This window comes from Theobroma cacao, chromosome 5 (genome assembly GCF_000208745.1).
Source record: "Theobroma cacao cultivar B97-61/B2 chromosome 5, Criollo_cocoa_genome_V2, whole genome shotgun sequence".
Taxonomy (NCBI): Eukaryota; Viridiplantae; Streptophyta; class Magnoliopsida; order Malvales; family Malvaceae; genus Theobroma; species Theobroma cacao.
Genome location: NC_030854.1, coordinates 21,378,225 through 21,393,081, shown reverse-complemented (window position 1 = coordinate 21,393,081; position 14,857 = coordinate 21,378,225). Strand labels below are relative to the sequence as shown.

The window sequence follows — 14,857 nt, the reverse complement described above, 5'->3', positions numbered from 1 at the left end:
AAACATTTAATAATAATATTACTTGAAAAGTGAAAATAGTGGATAAAAATAACACGTTACTCAGAGTTAGACTCAGACTCAACTTTATGTATAAGTTCTAATGTAAGCTTTGACAAATTTAAAAAATAAAATAACAAATATGGTAAAATCTTTAAACAAAGAACTAAAGAAACAAAGAAATAAATTGAGAAAAAGATATGATAATATATAGAATGATACTATATTATGGTAAATTAAATGAAAATTAAAGAAACAAAGAAAAAATTACCAAAATCAAGTTTATCAATCTCGTCCAAATCATCCTCAATCTACTCTGGATCACCACGTGCTTTTCCACATAACCAATCTTGAGCACAACTAAGTGCTTACACGACCTTAGGAGTAAAAAAGCTCCTATATGCAGCAAGCACATGTTCAATGGTACTAAAAACAGATTTTGAAGCAACTGTTGATACAGGAACTATTAATACATCACAAGCAATAGCTGCAAGTATAAGAAACCTATACTGATTGAGTTTCCACCACATGAGAACATCAAAGTCAGTATCCTCACTAGCATCATCATCCATAAACTCTGATAAATATTTATTCAATTTCGATTTCTGTTTCTCCAAGCCATTGTTTAATTGATGCCTCTTAAATGCACCCAATCTTTTCTTAGTAGTTATTAGGTCCTTGCCACTCGAAACAATAGCACTGCCATGCCCACTTTCACCACCGGTGACTTGTCTCGTTGACATTTAAGACTCTTGACCACTTTCACCAACATGAGATTAAGGTTGAGGTTGCAATATATTTTTATAACATTGAAACAACTCATCCATTGTTTTTTTCACCAAAGAAAACATCAACAAGGCTTGCTTGGGAGCATACATATCTTCCAAAGTAAATTCAACATAAGCAAGCTTTTTCCTCGGATCAAGAATCGAGGCAATGTATAACACCAAATTCAATTTTTTCCGCATTCCCCCAATACGTGTCAAATTTAACTTTTATTCTCATTGCCATAAACTTCAAATCAACATCATGACTTTGTTGCCATTCATTCAAAGTGCCATACACATTAGAAATAGAATCACGAAAAGAATTGGCAGTAACATAAGATGTACTTGAAACATTCATAGTCATATCATAAAACTCTTTTAAGAAAAGAGAAATCCTCATAACAGTTGCCCAATCGTTATCATCGGGCACCCTATTTCCATTCTTCATTAGCTCACTTTTATAACTACTATCACAATACTCAAATGATACAAAAACCCTCTCAAATTTCACAACTGTATTTAACATCAAAAAAGTAGAATTCTATCTGGTGCCCACATCCAAAGACAATAAACACTTACTATCAATTCTTGCAGTAACAACACACTCCTTAAACTTGGTTAATCTAGAAAGAGATTGTTTAACATATCTCACTGTCGCTCTAACAAGAGCAATTGAGTCATTGATATCCTTTAATCCATTAGTCATAATAAGATTAACAATATGTGCAACACATCTCATATGAAAAAATTTACCTCCTAAAATAATAGTTCTAGCAACATTAATTTTTTTCTTTAAATGTCCTATTTGAACATCATTGGAACTAGCATTATTAACAGTAATAGATAAAATCTTTTGAATCCCCCAATTAACCAAACATTTATCAATTGCCTTCCTAATAGCTTGACCTTTATGACTAGTAATGGGACAAAAGTTCAAATATTTTTTTGTAACTTCCAATCCTTATAAATAAAATGAGCAATCAGACACAAATAACTAATTTTTGGTACCGAAGTCCATGTGTCTGTAGTGATACATATTCTACTAGGACATGATCTTAAAAATTTTTTCATACAAGTTTTTCCATTAGCATAAACCTTTATAACAATCCCTAGCAATGGTCCATCGTGAAGGTATACAAAATCTAGGACATGTTTCCTTCATGTGTTTCTTATACCCTTGAGCTTTCACAAATCTAAAAGCCAACTCATTTATAATGATCATCTCAGCTAAACTCCTCTTAATTGCATCCTCATCAAACTTCCAACTACCCAAAGACTTATCTCTTTTTGATAAAAAAATAATTTGATTTGATTACTCTCTTCACTAGCATAGAGCATTTTCAATTTTAGACAAACCTTAACATGATTATTTAGAGAAGATGTTCCATTTTTTTTTTGTATCAGCATGTGAAACCTTATCATAATGACTACATCTAGCTTTATGATTACCTTTATCAGTATCAAATTTTGTGAAGTGATCCCACACAAGCGATGACGTATTAAATGGTTCGTTTTGCTTCGCTGTTTAGAACTTACCACTTCACTTCTTATGTTGCTTTCAGTAGCACTTGCATCAATATGAGGTGTAGATGCTGAGTCATTGATTGCCAAACTTATATCTTCCTCAATTTCATTTGACATCTACAAAAAAATTAATTAATTAATTAATCATCATATAGGTAAATTTGGTTTACATTTGTTTAATGGCGCCAAGTTGCTCATAACATTTTCTTCCTACTAAATGTGGTAAAAAAAATTCAATGACTTGTTATATTTAATAAAATTTAATTAAAAGTACAATAATATAATTTAATAAAATTGACAAGAGAATAGATACTAGAGCCTAAGGTAGTCTTTCTTAAACCCCTAAGCCCAAAGGTGAAATGTAATTCATCCTTTACATTTTTTTTCCAAGATTAAAAAAAGTGCACAAATACAACTAAGCAAATACAAATCATGATTATTTTTTCATTACAATTATTCCTAAACCAATATATGTCATAATACATCAAGAATAAATAGACACTTTGCATATAATTAGTCCTTTAACTAGTCAAATTCATTGATTTAATAGGTACATGAAAATGTGTTTTTATAAATTTATTAGTATTACCCCAAAACTAAATTTATTTATTTATAAACTATAGAATAATATAAGATAGTAAATATCTTACAAACACAGTCTATATAGCAAGTTAGCAACCAATAAAATAGGAAAGATATAAACCAAAAATACTTGTTACATGAAAGCATCAATCAATAATAAAAAATCTAAATGGTGTCTCTCCAACCGAGTCTATTTGAATTCTCAACAAAAATGATGGCATTCATTTTCCATTCCAACCCTACTTTGATTTCCATGAAACAACAAATAAAGCAATGGAAAGCTTCAAGCTATTCAACCAAAGGCCTTAACCCTTCAAAATTTCATCTCTGTGATAGTTTCATTAAAGCTATCCAAAAAAAAAAAAGAAAAAGAAAATCTAGAAACTTAATAGTAATACAATTTGGGTGTTAAAATCAACAACTCAACATACCTTGAAACTGAGGCAGCCGGCAAGGAGGAAGATAGATGACGGCAAGAGACGGCCACAAGCAGTAACAGGTTGATAGGAGGAAGAAAAAAGGGGGGAGTCGGGGAGGTTTCTAATTTTTAGGGTTTCAAAGTCAGAACAATTGGAAATTGGGGGAGGGGAAGAAAGAAAAGGGGGTTTGATGGGGGATTAATGAGGCCTATTATTGGAATTTCACCCCCTCGATTTTTTGATCAATTCAAGTAGGGAGGGAGTGCCCCCGGTGAGTGATTCGTAGTCGCTTAAAAGTCGTCGGTCATAACCGACACTAGCAACAGTCACCAAATAACCAAGCCGACAGTTGCAATTGTCATCAATTCTGATCGGTTGTACGGTTGCAACCAACTGGTGCTCTATCTTAGCTATCAAATAATAAAAATTTTAATGTGAGCAGAAAAGGTAGATAATCTTGTATTAAATCATGCGTAGATGCCCTATGTGCACAACACAAATAAACCAACCCTTTGGTCTGGCTCTCCTTCATTTCTTTTTTATTAATTACCTTTTAATTTATACGTATGGAATTGATAATTTATAATTGAACCCAAAGTTCTTTTAATCATACTCATCTTTATAGAAATCTAGGAACCTAGACCTCCCAAACAATTTAAAAATCCCTTAGTATATATATTAGAGGTATCTACGGATCAGACTTAACCCAATTTGGCACCTTTGACACCTAGGTTAAAAGGTCCAATCATCTCCTTTAAATTTTATTATCATTAAAATATTAAAAATATTTTTATATTAATATTTTAATATTTTAAATATATTTTGGAAACAAAAAAATATTTAATAATATCATTAGTTGGATAGAACCCGAACCTAAAATCCTATTTGAGGTCAGTCTCTAGTTGAGATTGGTGAGCTGTTCGGCCAATGAAAATATATATAATAAATTTAAATTGGTCCCGAAATTAAAATTTACCTTGTATTTTTTTGTCCTATAACCAAATATTATGCATTACAGTTTAATAAAGGTTAAGATCACATTGTTATTTGTTTATTTATTGTACACACCAACAAAAGTTACATTGGCTATCTGGCTTCCTCAACAGAATTAATTTCAACCACATGTTTTGCTTTCATTATAGATCTTATCCATGTAACTCTCCTCTTTTAATTATATGCTTTTAGATATTTTTTTCTCGTTGTCCTGCACTATTTTAAAGAAAGTAGCTTACAATTTTAGGTAAAATTATTTATTCGATGTATTTTGTTTACATGCGTGTTTTTATGAGTTGATAACTTTTATAATTTTGTTATTTTTTATTAGTATATTGCTTATATATATATATATATTAACATTAGTGAATATAATATTAGGCCTAGGATTGTTGTTATAACAAAAATAATAAGGCATAATGCTCAAAAAACCCCTAAATTATTTTAAAAAATTCAAATAAGTTCTTATTCTTTTATTGTGTTCAATCAAGCTCCTATGTTTTTATTTTTAGTCAAATAAGCTCTTATGACTAATGATTGAGTAATTGTCATTAATTAAAATAGCATTTAATACTTTATATCCACATGGCACTGATACATTATTAACGTGGAAGGTGAAAAATACCATATAGTCTTGTTATAATACCAAATTAACATGTCACATTATCATCAATTATAATATTTTAGTATGTCATGTCAGCACCACATGGCATAAAATAACAAATGACATTTTGAATAAGTTAATCATTTGTCATAAGGACTTATTTGACTCAAAATATAAGTATAAAACCTTGATTGCATATAATAAAAGTATAAAAACTTATTTTTGACGAAATAAGAAAAAATAAGTCTCTAAACTATACCAAGAAAGTCAATTTAGCCTTTATCCTTTTATTGTGTTCAAATAAGTCCCTGAACTATTATTTTGGATTAAATAAGCTCTTCTTTCTAATCGTTGACTAATGAAAGTTAGTCAACGACACAGTCAGTAATTTTTTATGCCATGTCATTTGCCATGTGGCATGTTCACATGTCATCTTGATGATGTCAATGCAACGTGAAAGATGATGTGGCATAAAAAATTATTGACTAAGAATTGAGTTTTTTTCTTTTTAACCCATCTAAATGTTTAAAAATTATTAGTTAGGTATTTGAAATAAAAATTAAAAAAAAAAAACTAATTGTTTCAAACTAATTACCATCTTCTTAATTGAAGCCATAATTCTTAGCAATAAAAAAAACTAATCCAACTTTTCCAATTGAAGCCATTTTGCTCTATTGAAAGTTGGTGTAGAGAAATCTAAAAATACCCAGAAACAATTTTGAGAAAAGGTTTGCTAAATTAAAGTTGTTGTATTTAAGAAATAAAAAATTTACAAAATATGAGAAGCAAAGAAAACACTAATTATAATAATCCATCTCAAGTGTAAAACCTGTGCCTCCCAACTCTTGTCAAAACTGTTTATGGGTATTCTCAAATTTCTCTTCACCAACTTTCAATAGAGTAACAGGCTTTAATCAAATTAGAAAAGTTGGATTAGTTTTTTTTTTGTTAGGAATGATGGTTTCAATTAAAACGATGGTAATTAATTAAGAAATAATGGTAATCAGTTTAAAGCAATTAGGTTTTTTTTTTTTGTTTCAAATCCCTAATTAATAAATTTTGGACATTTGGATGGGTTAAAAAGAAAAAACTCAATTCTTAGGTAGTAATTTTTTATGCCAAGTCATCTATCATGTGGCATTGATGCCATCAAGATGACACATCAACATGTCTCGTGATAAATGACGGTATAAAAACTTATTGATTGTATAGTTGACTAATATAGGCTAAATTGACTTTCTTAGTATAGTTCGAGGACTTCTTTGGATATTTAACCAATTTTCTTGAATAATTTAAAAACTTTTTTTAGATATTATATTAAATAATAAGTATAGTTTTAATTAACCTTTAGACCAAATTACAAGTTTCGTCATTACTACATGTAATTAACCCTTTACAAGTTCGGTCACTGATACAGATAATTAACCTTTTAACCAAATTACAAGTTTCGTCACTGTTACACATGATTTACCTTTAATGAAATCAAATTACAAGCTCTGTCACTATTACACGTAATTAACTCTTAAATCAAATTACAAGTTCCATCACTGTCACACGTGATACTAATGGATGTATTGAAAAAAAAAAGAAAAAAAAAAGAGGAAGTAAGATCCGCATGATCATGGAAAACCAATTGTTATTGCTTTCATTATCTTTTATATGCATTGATAGATTAATTGTTGAGCTAAACTCAACTGTCTTAAGAAGAAAACCTTAATTGGGCCCTATTTTAGGGGTTTTTTTCTTTTTTTTAATTTCTTTTGTAGATTCCCCTTAGAAATATTGACATCTCATCAGATTTTAAGCCCTTTTGCAATGGTGGGATTCCTGCATGAGGAGATGGTGATCTTGCTTGAGTTAAAAAATTGAGGGCATTAAAATCAATATGATTCTTTGACTAAGATTCCTCTTAAGGGGTCCCCCACCACTTCGCTTAATTTCATGATATCATATCACATTAAAAACACATTGTATCCATTCATAATACTTTTTATAAAGTTAGTCGCTCTCTATCTCCTAGAGACATGCATGAGAAGGAGAGTTATTCTTGTTGAGAAGACAAAATCCCTCTCCATTGGATTAGGTTTCTTTGAAAAGTGCTTTTTGGGTATATTGTTATGTTAAAGGGACATCCTCAGTTTCATGGTATAATACAACTACCCCATATTACAAATTCTTGTTTCTTTTAACATCTCTTCCTCTTTTAGTTTTTAACTATATGATGTTCAATATCCAAATGCTCATTTTTTTCAAAAACTTTTGGGTTATATTATACTAATTGCAACTTTAAAAGTGCTTAGAGTGTCACCCAATTAGTAGTCATGCTTCTTGTCATAGAAAAGTTAGGTCTAAATATCTATACTCTTGATCATTACAGAGAGAGTACTAAATCAATCAGTGAACTTCCTCATTTTTCTTAAGTAAATTTTTATTCTTTTACTATATCAAAATAAGTCCCTATTAAATATTTCATAACTAGACATGCCCTTACGGTGACGAAAAAAGAGTTGTATAATGAGAACTCAATGATGGTTGGACAATTGGTGTCTACTACCCACACATGGACATTAATATAGCAAAATTGGCTGAATGGAAAGATTTCTCGTCCGATTAATTATGGTTATTTCAATTTGTTTTGGTCATGTCAAAACAACCACCTCATCTAGCATGAGTGCAAAATATGTCATTGGGTCATGAGTTTAATAACTATTAAGATCGCATGTATCATGAAACATCGTTTTGTTAATGTAAATGCTTATTTGGATCAAATCATAGAATATGGGCTTATTTGAGTACAGTAAAAAGATAAAAAAAATTTTGAAAATTTTGAAACAACTTATTGATTTATTTAGTATTTTAAGTAATATAAAAGTGTGCTTGTAGTGTGTAATCCATTTGTTCCATTATTTCTTCTCTAAGTATTTAGTGTTGCTTACCCTTTTCTTTGAGGAAATTGTGAGAAATGACCTTCGTAGTAAGGTGACTTAAAAAATGACCGTCTCTATAATGTTAATTGTTTTTAGTCAATTTTTAGCAGGACTTGACATGAATACCCTTTAATCCAATTAATCCAAATGAAGGCACGTCTGAGTTTCTTTCTTTCTGCTCTCTCACCATTCAACTTAAAATTCCAAAATTAAATCTAGATTTAGATTTAGCTATCCCTCCGTTCAGCTCTCCAACGCCATCGAGGTCTATATCGACAGCAACTTTCTCATGATCCCAAAGTGCAGAGATGACATCAAGATATTTGTTATGTGTTCTTGCATTTATTTAGGGTTATTCATAGAACGAAAAAGTTGATGGGTAAATTATATGAGTTTGGAAACTTAAATCTGGCTGGGGGTAGCGGAATCAATCAATTTATAGGTGATGCATGAATATTTCTTAGGCATTGAGTCACTGGATATTAGAGTGTGTGACTAGATATTAGGAATCGTAACCTGTTTATTTGGTATTAAGTGCCTGAATATTTGTTGAGCATTGCGTGAGTTCTATATAAGCATTACGTGACTGAATATATGTTGAACGTTGCGTGACAGTTAATACGTGACTGAATATTTGTTGAGCATTACGTGAGTTCTTTGTAGGCATTACGTGACTGAATATTTGTTAACGTTCCGTGACAGGCGTTACGTGACTTAATATTACGTGATTGAATATTTGTTGAGCATAGCGTGACCTATTTGTAGGCATTGCATGACTTTAGCTACCTAATGCTGAAGGTGATTCTCTATTGATTATCTTCAATAAGCTAATAAGTTTTAATGTAATTATTGAAGTTTATATATAATTTCAGACTTGTATAGTAGTAATAGTATTAGATTTTGGTTGGTGGACCATGATGCCTAAATTAAAAAAAAAAAAAAGAGAAAAGAGGTAACATTAAAATCCTTGTTAATTAGTGAAAAAAAGAGAAAACCTTGAAGCTACTTTTTATTAAGAATTTCTTGAAAAATGATGTTTGGCCTGGCTTTTGCTTTTAAAAGGTAGATAAGATGAAAAGGTAGGCCGAACAGGTACTTAATAACCAATTCAGCCCCCCTTCATTGCACTGATATGGCTGTAGAAAACGAAAAGTTAGCTTTCATGCCTATAAATAAAGGGAACCATTAACCATTTGAATCAAATTCAATTATCTTAATCAATCTCAGATAATTGAAAAATAACCTTCAGAGATCCAAGAGTCGAGAAGGGGAAAGAGGTAGCCTCCAAAGAATATGAGGTGCCTTTGAGTGTGAGGGACCAGTTGCACATATTCCAACAGGAGATTCAAGTCCTCATCGACAACCTGATGCAAAGGACTTTTGACTTGGAGGCTACCATCCTGAGCAACGAAAAGATTCTCGTCGAGATAGAGTTCAAAGTAGATGAACTTATGAAGAAATGAACTATGGTTCATTTTTTTTGTATCATCTCCTTGTATTTTCGGGGGGGTCTTTTTAATAAAATTTGAATAAAATTTATAGCAATTTTTATTTTCATTGAGCACATATTTTGTTGAATTATTTTCTTCATTTAAGTTATATTATGCTGAATAACTTTGTGAGTGGATGTTAGGCATTGGGTGACCTATTATTAGGTATTGGGAGAGTGGGTTATACGCGGTGCGTGAATTGTGGTATGCATATCTTCTGTTGAGACATTGCACGAGTGGTTTGTATGTATATGGAATAGAGTACCTATGGTGACGTGTTGTTATGTATTGCGTGACGTTGGGCCAGTACGTGACTGTTTAAGTTGGCATAACATGAGTAAATATTAGGCATCGATTGACTTATTATTAGGTATTGCGAGACTAGTGGTGGTTGACTAGTACAATTCACCTCTTGTTTAGAGGCTTATTATTCATGGGTGACTTATTCTTAGGTGTTGCGAGCCTGACGGTGCGTGACTAACTTGTGCAATTCATGTGTTGCTTTGAGGCTATTGTTCAGTAGTTTTTTAGACAGTGTGTGACTGGTTTTTATATATTGCGTTATTTATTGTAGCTAGAGTGGTGGCGCGTGACTTGTGCAATTCATGTGTTGTTTTGAGGCTTTTGTTCAGTAGTTTTTAGGCTTGCGTGACTGGTTTTTATATATGGCATTACTTGTTGTAGCGTGAGTGGTGGCACGTGACTTGTGCAATCCACGTGTTGTTTAGGGGCTTTTGTTCAGTAGGTTTTAAGGTTATGTATTGTGAGAGTTATTACATGTGACTTGTGCAATTCATGTGTTGTTTAGAGGCTTTTGGTCAGTAGTTTTTAGGATTGCGTTACTGGTTTTTATCTATTACGTGACTTATTGTTATATATTGTGAGAGCAATGGCACGTGACTTGTGCAATTCGCCTCTTGTTTAGGGGCCTTTTTTCACTAATTATTAGGCATTGCATTAATATGTATTAGACATCGCGACACTTAATTTCTGTTAAATTTTTACGACCGGCCAAATGTGACTTAGGCATTGCATAAGTAGTTTCTATGCATTGAGAGGCTATTTTTTGATAAATTGATTGATTGTGACACTTATTTTCTGTTAAATTTTAGCGGCCTGCCAAATGTGAAGTTTATGATTACATACGGTGGTCATTGAGTCGATGACACTTACAAGGGTGGTGAGACACGAGTAAAGGGTGTTGGGAGTGATTTGTCATTTTTTGGACTAGTGAAGCTATTTAAAGAGGTTGTTGGGGTCAACTCACATAATCAAATCGAGCTACATGCATCGCTTAGCCATGACGCAGGGGTTTTATGCGCAGTTATCAAGGATGATGAAGATGTAGCCAGTATTCTGCGAGATGAGAGGGCAGTTGTTACGTTTCTGATAGTTAAGGCAAGAAATGAAAACAATATTCCACATGAGCACGGTATCTAACATAGTAATCAACAAGAACAGAATGTTAATTATTCTGACATACCACACCATGCATTTCCTAACAAACAACCATGGCAAACTAACATTTCAGCAGGCAGTCCCACATCCTCTAAAAATATTCTCTTGGCATAAACCATCAGCAGGTGAGTTTAAGTTGAATGTTGATGGCAGTTCTAAGCACAATTTTCAAAATGCTGCTGAGGGAGGACTCCTTCGAGACCATACAGGTACCATGATTTTTGGATTTTCTGAAAATTTCAGACCGTTTGATTCATTACAGGCAGAGTTAATGGCACTACACAAGGGTTTATTTTTGTGTATTGAGTACAATGTTACTAGACTCTGGATAGAAATGGATGCAAAAGTAGTGGTTCACATGATAAATGAGGTTCATCAGGGATCCTCTAGGACTTGGTATTTGCTTGCTTCTATTCGTAGATACTTGAGAGGTATTTCTTTTCGAATTTCGCACATCCATCGAGAGGGGAACCAGGCAGCAGACCATCTCCCAAATCAGGGGCATACGCACCAGAACTTGCAGGTACTTTCACAAGCTGAAGGTCAGCTTAGAGGTATTCTTAGATTAGATAAAGTTAGTTTACCTTATGTTCGCTTTAAATGAATGTAAAAGAGTAGTACTCCTAGTTTACTTTTCTTATTTTGCTAGTCACATAGAATTTTGTAATATGGATGTGTTTCAATTTTATGACAATAGTAAAAACTATGGTCATAAAATGAAACACTCCATTCTAGGTGCTTTTCTTATTTACATTTTTTGTTTTAAATTTTATTTTAGTTTATTGACTCAATGTAATAGTAGGGAATATCTGTTTTACTATAGCATCAAAAGTTATGCACGTAAAATGGTTCTCTTTACTCTAGGTGCTTATCTGAAACTTTCTCATGATCATGTAACTTGGAGGTACGATTTAGGTCTCCCTCTTTTGTACTTTTTATTTCGTAATTAATAAAATTTAACAGGGAAGTTGGGCCTTGTGTGAATTTCTAGCATAAAAAAAAAAACCATGGCAATCACATTTGATGTATCCTTATGAGTTTCAGCAGCCCAGTGCACACATGAGGTGTCTGCAAATGATGTATGCACAATTCCGATCGGAATGTGCATTGAACGAAATAATCGGAACTTTGCAACAAACACAACTGTCTCTCGAAAATGCATTGGGTCCATTGTCATTAGCAAACGACACTGTGATGGTTGTGAGTGATGACGATGCATCTGATCAAATTGAAAATGATGTTGAAGAGGACGACATGGCGGATCGGAACCATGAGTTACATTATGACTGCGAAGATGATTACGTTGGCGGACATGAAGACTATTCAAAAGACGACAGGGTTGAGCAGACCGACATTCCTGATTGCAATCATGCAGATGGTGGTAGAGGTCATACCACAACTGTTGTGTTAGAAGAGGTTGAGTTGGACGACCATTACAGAACTGTCGAATTAGAAGATGTTGAGGGTGTGGAACCTATTTACGAGAACACCATCGCACTTGAGAATGACATTCGTTCACCTGATGACAATGATCAAGAGAGGGTAAATACAGGGGTATCTCATCAATGGATTATTCTCGGGCTAGATATGATATCCTTCCAAACAGTTGGGAGTGAGGAATCCATATCAATGGACTACCACTTATATCATGGAAAAGTGTTTCTATCAAAGGCTGGATTGAAACTAGCTCTGAGCATGTTGGCACTAAAAGAGCATTTTGAGTTTAGAGTTAAAAAGTCATGTCACACTCGTTTTGAGGTTGGTTGTAAGGATAAGGCATGCAAGTTTGCTTTGCGTCCAACGAAGTTGCCTGAGGGAGAATATTGGCATGTTTGGACATTCATAAGGTACACATGTGTACTGTTGATGGTTTGTAATGTGGGTATCGAATTACGAGCACGAGGGTAATTGGTGAGCTTATATCCAGCAAGGTGCAAAGAAATTGTGTAACCCCATTGAGACCAAAGAAAATAATGGAAGAGATGAATCGCAAGTGGGGATTGCGATGCCTAAATGGTAAGGCTTGGCAAGCTAAAGAGTACGCGGAGAGTCTTGTGTTCGGTCTGTAGGAAGAGTCATTCCAACTCCTCCCCTCGTATTTCCATATGTTGGAACGTGAAAATCCTGGTACTGTGACGTGTGTCACTACTAATGGGGAATAACGATTCAAATATTATTTCTGGGGGTTCGAGTCTTGTATTCAGGGGTTCAGTGCTGTAATGCGGCCTGTAGTCGTTATTGATGCCACACATCTGAAAGGCATATTCAAGGGTATTCTGTTTGTGGCGGTATGCAAAGATGCGAATGAGCAGATATATCCACTTGCATTTGGCATTGGCCATGTTGAAGACGAAGTCTTGGTCATGGTTTCTTAACCAATTGCGTCGTGCAATTAGTTATCCTGAAAATGCAATGTTCATTTCTAATCAGCATTGTGGCATTAAGAATGCAGTTGAGAAAGTGTAATAGGACACTCATCACGGTCTATGCAATTACCACTTAGGAAAAAATGTTAAAAACAGGTTCAAGCGTGAAGATGTTGCAGCGGTTTTCACCATGGCCGCCAACTGCTATAGGGTCACCGATTTTGACAAACATATGAATCAGCTAAAACAGCTTTGCAAACCTGCTTATGACAGCCTTATGAGATTAGGCCCTGAGAGATAGGCACGTATACGGTCACCAGTAAGGCGATACAAGCTAATGACATCCAACACTACGGAGTGTATTAACTCCTGCCTGAGGCATGCAAGAAAAATCCCAATAACGGTCTTGATCGAGTGCATCAGATGCATGTTTCAACATTGGTTCCATGACTGGCACAATGAGGCATTGAATTTGACCACACCCTTCAGCCCTTTGGCTACCGATTTGTTGAACAGACAGTTCAATGAAACATGTCACTTTTTCGTACAAGCAATCAATTGGGTGGAGTTTCAAGTTATAGGCAGGAGTAAGGACAGAGTCGTGAACCTCTCCACCAAGGAGTGTTCATACGGTGAGTTCTAGTCCGATCTACTCCCCTACACGCATGCCATGGCGGCAATAAGGTATGAGCAATCATGTTTTGTTATATTGTGCATGGTGAATTGAATTTTTACATTGTTCGCCATCTGTGATTTCATTGCCTTCGCAATAAGTGCAAACGTGCAGCCATTGAATTTTGCTCGAACTATTACAAGACTCGGTCTTGGGTATATGGGGTTCCCATTCGCCCGATTGGGCATCCCAGTGAGTGGGACATCCCCGATGACGTGCAACAAATTGTCGTTTTGCCACCCAGTTGGTGAGGTCAAGCGAGAATACCTAAAAGGAAAAGGATTCCTTCAATTGGGGAAGGTAGCGGACGACGTAGATGTTCACAATGCAAGAGCTATGGTCATAATAGACAAAATTGTCGGACTCTGTTTGCATCTCTACTGACAAACGGGAAAACATCATCCACTCAGCCGACAGCTCGAAGACATCGACCCAAGGCATGTGCAATTTGCAGACAACCCGGGCACAGTCGAAATCGCTATCCAATGTGGACTACAAACTCTGATAACGTTATCTGTGTCATACATGAAAATAGTGGCCCTTCATACGTCAGTTGTTAAAGGAGTGTTTCGAAGTTTCCATTGATATTTGCATTAAATAATACTATTTTAACTTGAGTTTGACAGAGTTTAAATGAAAAGTAAGATACACAAGATGTCCATATTTGTGAGAAAGACCTTATGCTAGTTATGGAGTTTTGAAAAAGTGTACCAAAGCATGAGAATTGAAGGTACTTTGAGAAAGTTATGGATGTTTTAAGGGATGGCTTCCATGCAATATGGAAAACGTTTATTAAGGAAGAAAGATGGGAAGAAGAAAAAGAAGCTGCTGGAAGTGAGGAGAAAGTGCTGAAAAAATTAGATATTTTTTCTATAGTTGACTACAGTTCCCATTATTTATGAAAATGCCATTGCATAGTTGGATCATCAAATTCCAATTATAGTACTTAGCCCATTTGTTGGATCATTAAATTCATTGTACTCCTTAATAATTTGTATTTCATTGTAAACCATTGAATAAAGCACAAAATATTTCATTTAATAATATTTGCGTGATT

General features: G+C 33.9%; 1 long non-coding RNA gene across 1 annotated transcript; it reads right to left on the bottom strand.

Annotated features, from left to right (window-relative positions):
* On the bottom strand, positions 205-3,857 carry LOC108662076. The gene is made up of 2 exons (XR_001927853.1): positions 3,302-3,857; positions 205-2,405 (listed from the first exon to the last, which is right to left on the bottom strand). It is a non-coding gene; the product is annotated as an uncharacterized LOC108662076 (long non-coding RNA).